The sequence below is a fragment of the Porites lutea genome, chromosome 6, assembly GCF_958299795.1.
Source record: "Porites lutea chromosome 6, jaPorLute2.1, whole genome shotgun sequence".
NCBI lineage: Eukaryota > Metazoa > Cnidaria > Anthozoa > Scleractinia > Poritidae > Porites > Porites lutea.
The window spans coordinates 5,358,056-5,364,816 of NC_133206.1; the positions used below are offsets into that span (position 1 = coordinate 5,358,056).

At 36.7% G+C, this 6,761-nt stretch overlaps 1 long non-coding RNA gene across 1 annotated transcript in view; it reads right to left on the bottom strand.

Annotated features, from left to right (window-relative positions):
* Positions 1 to 6,475, bottom strand: part of LOC140941774 (uncharacterized) — an 8,114-nt gene extending 1,639 nt beyond the window's left edge. Inside the window, exons 1-4 of the long non-coding RNA XR_012166501.1 lie at positions 6,277 to 6,475; positions 1,093 to 1,190; positions 566 to 682; positions 1 to 2 (exon numbers count right to left, since the gene is read on the bottom strand). The exon at positions 1 to 2 is cut by the window's left edge and continues 1,639 nt beyond it. This is a non-coding gene — a long non-coding RNA (uncharacterized lncRNA). The remainder of the gene's footprint in view (positions 3 to 565; positions 683 to 1,092; positions 1,191 to 6,276) is intronic.
* Positions 6,476 to 6,761: the final 286 nt, after the last annotated feature.

Genomic DNA, 6,761 nt, shown 5'->3' on the forward strand with positions numbered 1-6,761 from the left:
TTCTGAACACCAAAAAAACTTATTTAGTCACAGTAGCATGACTACTATGATAAACATTTAATTAACATTTACTTTGTTCTTCAGCAACAGTTTAGTCTGGCAAAATAGTCACCCTGACTATTTTGAATCTTTAGATTTGGTTCTTGCTCTCTACTCTGAGCAATTTACACTACAATCAAACCTTGCATATAAATGGAAAGGACACTGTTAACATTAAAAATGTCAAAGGGGGTAGGGTGTGGCCCTAGTGCATTCTATAACAATCATTAATTATATATGCATAAGACACACATGCAAAACATGTGTTGTGTTCTTAAAAAAATGAAAGAGCCTTGTGCCCTGAACCTGAAAGATCCAGGTACCCAGGATGAATGTGTTTGAATAAACTAAGACTTCCTTGTCCCCCAAGAGCAACGGTAATGCAACAGGGGCCACCAGGCATTGCCAAAGCACAGCTGTGTTGGAGGACAGGCTAAATAAATCACTAAGTGGATGACTTAAACTACACAGTAAAAATATTTGCACTGCAAGCATTAACAAAATAATGTGCATGTATTTTACCTACCTTTTTAGCTCTCAAATTGGAATCTTGTCTGAACTCTGTGTGCTTCAAGTTTTCCATTCTACTGCCTTACCACATCTGTGCGGGTACTTCTCTGACTCCAGTACTGAAAAATGGCCCCTAGCAAAAGGAAAGCATGTTAAATGTGCAGGTCTGTAGAAAAGGAATTAAGAGTGCTTCTTGGTGTTGCTAAAAGTATTGTTGGTTTGCTCCTGTTTTTGGTGTGGGTATTATATAGTGGCTTTTCCATCTCTTGTATTTATGTCATTAGGGGATTGCACTTGTCGGCAACACCAAGAAACTACAGTGGAACCCCGTTAACATGGTCATCAATGGGCCAAAAAAGTTTTGCCGTATTAATGGGGTGACGGTATTAATGAGGGTTTGTTTACAGGAAAATGTATGGTGGTTTTTGCCAGGCGGCCAAAAAAAAGTGGCTGTAATAACAAGGTGACTGTATTACCGAGGTGGCCGTAAGGCGGGGTTTCACTGTACCAAATTCAAGAAACTTAGAAAAGTGTACAACTTACCTTTTTTCTCTGTTTTGGGCCATTTCTTTTACCCAAAATTTCCCCTCATTTCGTTAACCAAAATACCCTCAATGTTTTTGTTCTCCACATCAGTATACCTCAAAGAAATAAAGACCAAAAAAAATGTCAAATATTTATATCAAAATAATAATAATACATGTATTACATGTATTGTAACAGCCTGGTTCTAAAAAAACTAGTAAGCTTAAAATGAGGCAGTTTTCTGGTAGTGCATTACAATGAAAAATATTTAAAAAATGACGGTTGCCTTTATCATCGAATAAAGCCGTTATCCAAGTGCTTGAGGCACAAAACAAAATTAAAGTGTAACAATATAAAAAAACTGTGTAATCGTCAAGTTGATCTCCTTGAGCCATTTGTAAAAATTGAGAGTATCATTAACACAAGCACCATTTTGTCCACTCAAAGAAGGATAAATAGAATAATTCCAACTTCCCACTTAAAGATGGGCACCTTACTTGAGTCAATGAAGGTTGCTTTGTCATCGAATAAAGCTTTTATCCTTGTTTCCGAAGCTTAACAACAAATTGAAGTGTAAAGAAATAATTATTATATTCCTGACTAGTATTCTTGTTTATCTCCTGGTGACTGTTGCAACATTTGAAATATCATTGACACAAGCACTACTTTGTCCACTCAAAGATGGATAAATAGAATTGCGACTTCCCACTCAAAGATGAGCGTCTTACTTGTTTCAATGAAGGTTGCTTTGTCATCGAATAAAGCTGTTACATATATCCTTGTGTTCGAAGCTTAACAACAACTAGAAGTGTAAGGAAATTATATTCCTGAATAATATTCTTGTCTATCTCCTGGTGACTGTTGCAACATTTGAAATATCATTGACACAAGCACTACTTTGTCCACTCAAAGATGGATAAATAGAATTGTGACTTCCCACTCAAAGATGGGCATCTTACTTGTGTCAATGAAGGTTGCTTTGTCGTCGAATAAAGCTGTTATCCTTGTGTTCGAAGCTTAACAACAAATTGAAGTGTAAGGAAATTATATTCCTGAAAAATCTTCTTGTTTATCTACTGGTGACTTTTGCAACATTTGAAATATCATTGACACAAGCACTACTTTGTCCACTCAAAGATGGATAAATAGAATTGCGACTTCCCACTCAAAGATGGGCGTCTTACTTGTGTCAACGAAGGTTGCTTTGTCATTGAATAAAGCTGTTATCCTTGTGTTCGAAGCTTAACGACAAATTGAAGTGTAAGGAAATGATATCCCTCTACAATCTTGTATGTCATTGACACAAGCACTACTTTGTCCACTCAAAGATGGATAAATAGAATTGCGACTTCCCACTCAAAGATGGGCATCTTACTTGTGTCAATGAAGTTGCTTTGTCATCAAATAAAGCTGTTATTCTTGTGTTCGAAGCTTAACAACAAATTGAAGTGTAAGGAAATTATATTCCTGAAAAATCTTCTTGTTTATCTACTGGTGACTTTTGCAACATTTGAAATATCATTGACACAAGCACTACTTTGTCCACTCAAAGATGGATAAATAGAATTGCGACTTCCCACTCAAAGATGGGCGTCTTACTTGTGTCAACGAAGGTTGCTTTGTCATTGAATAAAGCTGTTATCCTTGTGTTCGAAGCTTAACGACAAATTGAAGTGTAAGGAAATGATATCCCTCTACAATCTTGTATGTCATTGACACAAGCACTACTTTGTCCACTCAAAGATGGATAAATAGAATTGCGACTTCCCACTCAAAGATGGGCGTCTTACTTGTGTCAATGAAGTTGCTTTGTCATCAAATAAAGCTGTTATCCTTGTGTTCGAAGCTTAACCTCAAATTGAAGTTTAAGGAAATTATAATATTTCTGAAAAATCTTCTTGTATATCTCCTGGTGACTGTTGCAACATTTGAAATATCATTGACACAAGCACTACTTTGTCCACTCAAAGATGGATAAATGGAATTGCGACTTCCCACTCAAAGACGGGCGTCTTACTTGTGTCAATGAAGATTGCTTTGTCATTGAAAAAAGCTGTTATCCTTGTGTTTGAAGCTTATCGACAAATTGAAGCGTAAGGAAATTATATTCTTGAAAAATCTTCTTGTTTATCTCCTGGTGACTTTTGCAACATTTGAAATATCATTGACACAAGCACTACTTTGTCCACTCAAAGATGGATAAATAGATCGAATTGCGACTTCCCACTCAAAGATGAGCGTCTTACTTGTGTCAATGAAGGTTGCTTTGTCATCGAATAAAGCTGTTATCCTTGTGTTCGAAGCTTAACCACAAATTGAAGTGTAAGGAAATTATATTCCTGAAAAATCTTCTTGTTTATCTCCTGGTGACTTTTGGAACATTTGAAATATCATTGACACAAGCACTACTTTGTCCACTCAAAGATGGATAAATAGATCGAATTGCGACTTCCCACTCAAAGATGAGCGTCTTACTTGTGTCAATGAAGGTTGCTTTGTCATCGAATAAAGCTGTTATCCTTGTGTTCGAAGCTTAACAACAAATTGAAGTGTAAGGAAATTATATTCCTGAAAAATCTTCTTGTTTATCTCCTGGTGACTTTTGCAACATTTGAAATATCATTGACACAAGCACTACTTTGTCCACTCAAAGATGGATAAATAGATCGAATTGCGACTTCCCACTCAAAGATGAGCGTCTTACTTGTGTCAATGAAGGTTGCTTTGTCATCGAATAAAGCTGTTATCCTTGTGTTCGAAGCTTAACAACAAATTGAAGTGTAAGGAAATTATATTCCTGAAAAATCTTCTTGTTTATCTCCTGGTGACTTTTGCAACATTTGAAATATCATTGACACAAGCACTACTTTGTCCACTCAAAGATGGATAAATAGAATTGCGACTTCCCACTCAAAGATGGGCGTCTTACTTGTGTCAATGAAGGTTGCTTTGTCATCGAATAAAGCTGTTATCCTTGTGTTCGCAGCTTAACCACAAATTGAAGTGTAAGGAAATTATATTCCTGAAAAATCTTCTTGTTTATCTATTGGTGACTTTTGCAACATTTGAAATATCATTGACACAAGCACTACTTTGTCCACTCAAAGATGGATAAATAGAATTGCGACTTCCCACTCAAAGATGGGCGTCTTACTTGTGTCAATGAAGGTTGCTTTGTCATCAAATAAAGCTGTTATCCTTGTGTTCGAAGTTTAACGACAAATTGAAGTGTAAGGAAATGATATCCCTCTACAATCTTGTGACTTTTAGAACCTTTCTGCACCATCATATTAAACTTGTTATTGTGCATGTACACAAAGAGAAAAGGTTCCTTTTAACACTACAAGTCTCGTAACAAGCACTACATTTATTTCAATTTTGAACAATTCCCATTGGTAGTAAGGAAATGCACGTTGTATGCAAAAAATTAATATGAACATTAAATATTATTTTTGTACAGGTTTATCCTTGTGATAAACATCTACAGTCTCAGAAATTGGAGTGGAAATGTTTTGTACATTTCAGTGTCAAGGAATTTTTATATAATATTTTTCTGTCATTGCTATTGGATTCCGTCAGAAACCCATAAGGGGTTGAAACGTGTAACTCTCATATGTTTGCTTTGTCCGATGCTCGTGATTATTCATTTTCGAAAGTACCATATTTGGAACGAGAAGAAGAGATAATTGACCAATCAAACTTCGTAAACAACGTGACGTAGTTTTACTTCATGTTCCCGCGCCCGCTTGAAAAAAATGGCCGACACACGGGGGAAAAGCTCCCGAAAGCCGAGAAAGCTTTCAAAGGTTGAAACCAGGAATATTACCGAAACACTGAGCAGGATATTATTGCCTTACCACCCGGGCCAAACGTAACATTATGAAACCCATTGACGGCCTCGCAACTTCTTGAAGTTGTGACTTCAAAAAACGATCCTCGTTGACCCTCTGCAGAGTAAACTTATACTGCAAATAGGCTTTTAAAATTCATTCTTATGTTAAAAGTCTAGAATAAACAGTGAAAAATATTTTCGAATAAAATTCATTAGCTGCGCATCGAAAAGTGTCCAAAACCTGACCCTGACATCTCCGCAAAAAGTGATGCTTGTAATGAATGTGGGAAGCATTTTAAAAGCTTAAATTAAACTTAGATGTTGTAGCCACGATCGTGTTTTGAGCTAATTTTATAAATGAACAAACTCAAAACAATAGACAGAGAAAAGCCTTTTCTTGAAAATTTTTATTCAACGAAAAGTTAATCCTCTAAAGCAATTCGGAAAACACTATCTGGATCGTGGATCCGTCCACGCAAGTGAAATCGACTAAGCACATGGCAAAATTCAACACAAAATCCATCTCAAATCACGGCACATTTTGTAATTTTTCTTTAGCGCCGAAGAGAAAAATTTATAAAACGTCTATGAAACATTTAAAAATACATAAATTCCCTTTCAAAAACGTAATTGTCTTGGCCATAGAGTGCAAAATGTACCTGAAAATTCAGCAAAAACTTCGCTGACTTGGTTGCATTTCAAAACAGACCATGGGCTCCGCCGTGAAGAAAACAAGGTTGAATTCCTCGAAGGACGATTTCTTGACAAAAGCGTCCCTTTCTCCATAAAAAGAAAGCCGAGCATTCTTTTGAACTTTCTCTTTCCATTTTTTGTCTTTTAACGGTGTATTTTTAACCGTGAAATGCAGAACTCTTGTCTTAAAACATCTGCATGGTGATCGCGCAGCAGCCATTTTGTTAAAAATGGATATCCGTCACTAAGGTTTCCAAATATGGTCAAAATGAATATTCACGAGCATTGGACGCGAGTTACACGTTTCAACCCCTTATGGGTTTCTGATTCCGTACTCCGTTCCGTGATTCCGTTTCCTCATTCGAGATTCAATATTTTACGGCTGCCATCTTCGCCATTAAAATGTGCATTAGTATACAGAAAATTTTTTTTCGGTGAAGCAGCAACTATGTCTTTATTGTAAAAGAAATCAGACAAAGACGTGCTTTACAGGCATATGTTATCAAAGAAACTACAGGCAACATACAAAGGTCAGATCTGTACGAAGCAACTCGCTGTCGCATGAAGCTCACATGTGAAACGATTTTTATGATCGACATTGATGAAATGCTCCCAAAGCTATTACATAGACTTAAATATGCCTCTATATATTTAAACAAGATTCAGAATGTACTTACGAAACAACAAGGATCCACAGTTTAAAATAGGCGTTCTTTCTTCTCAATGATGGTTGAAACACTCAGTGTGCATTCGAATCGCCAAGAGTGAACACTGAACTCCTTCATCACCGCTTCCATGGGATTTGGCGTTTCGTTTAAATAGTTTTTCGAAGTATTTTTTCCCCCTGCAGTCTATCTCCGCAATCTATCACACTCTCCTCGCTCATCTTGACAAAAAAAACGGCCCTGCATGTACAAACCACCAAAATGTAAAGCGAAACGACAGCGAAGAATGTTCAAAAGGGCGCGCGATTCAAAATTCAACGTGAAAACGAGGCACGCATGCTTGTAAGACTCGCGCCCCCAGAGCGAGGCAAAATGCGTGCGAGCGTTATAATTTATTTTGCTGTTTCTAAATTGTTTCAAATTACGCGTCAATGTTTGGAGCGCTAGTAATTTTAATAACACATCTTTGAATCTCTGAAAAAAGGAAGACAGAGAGA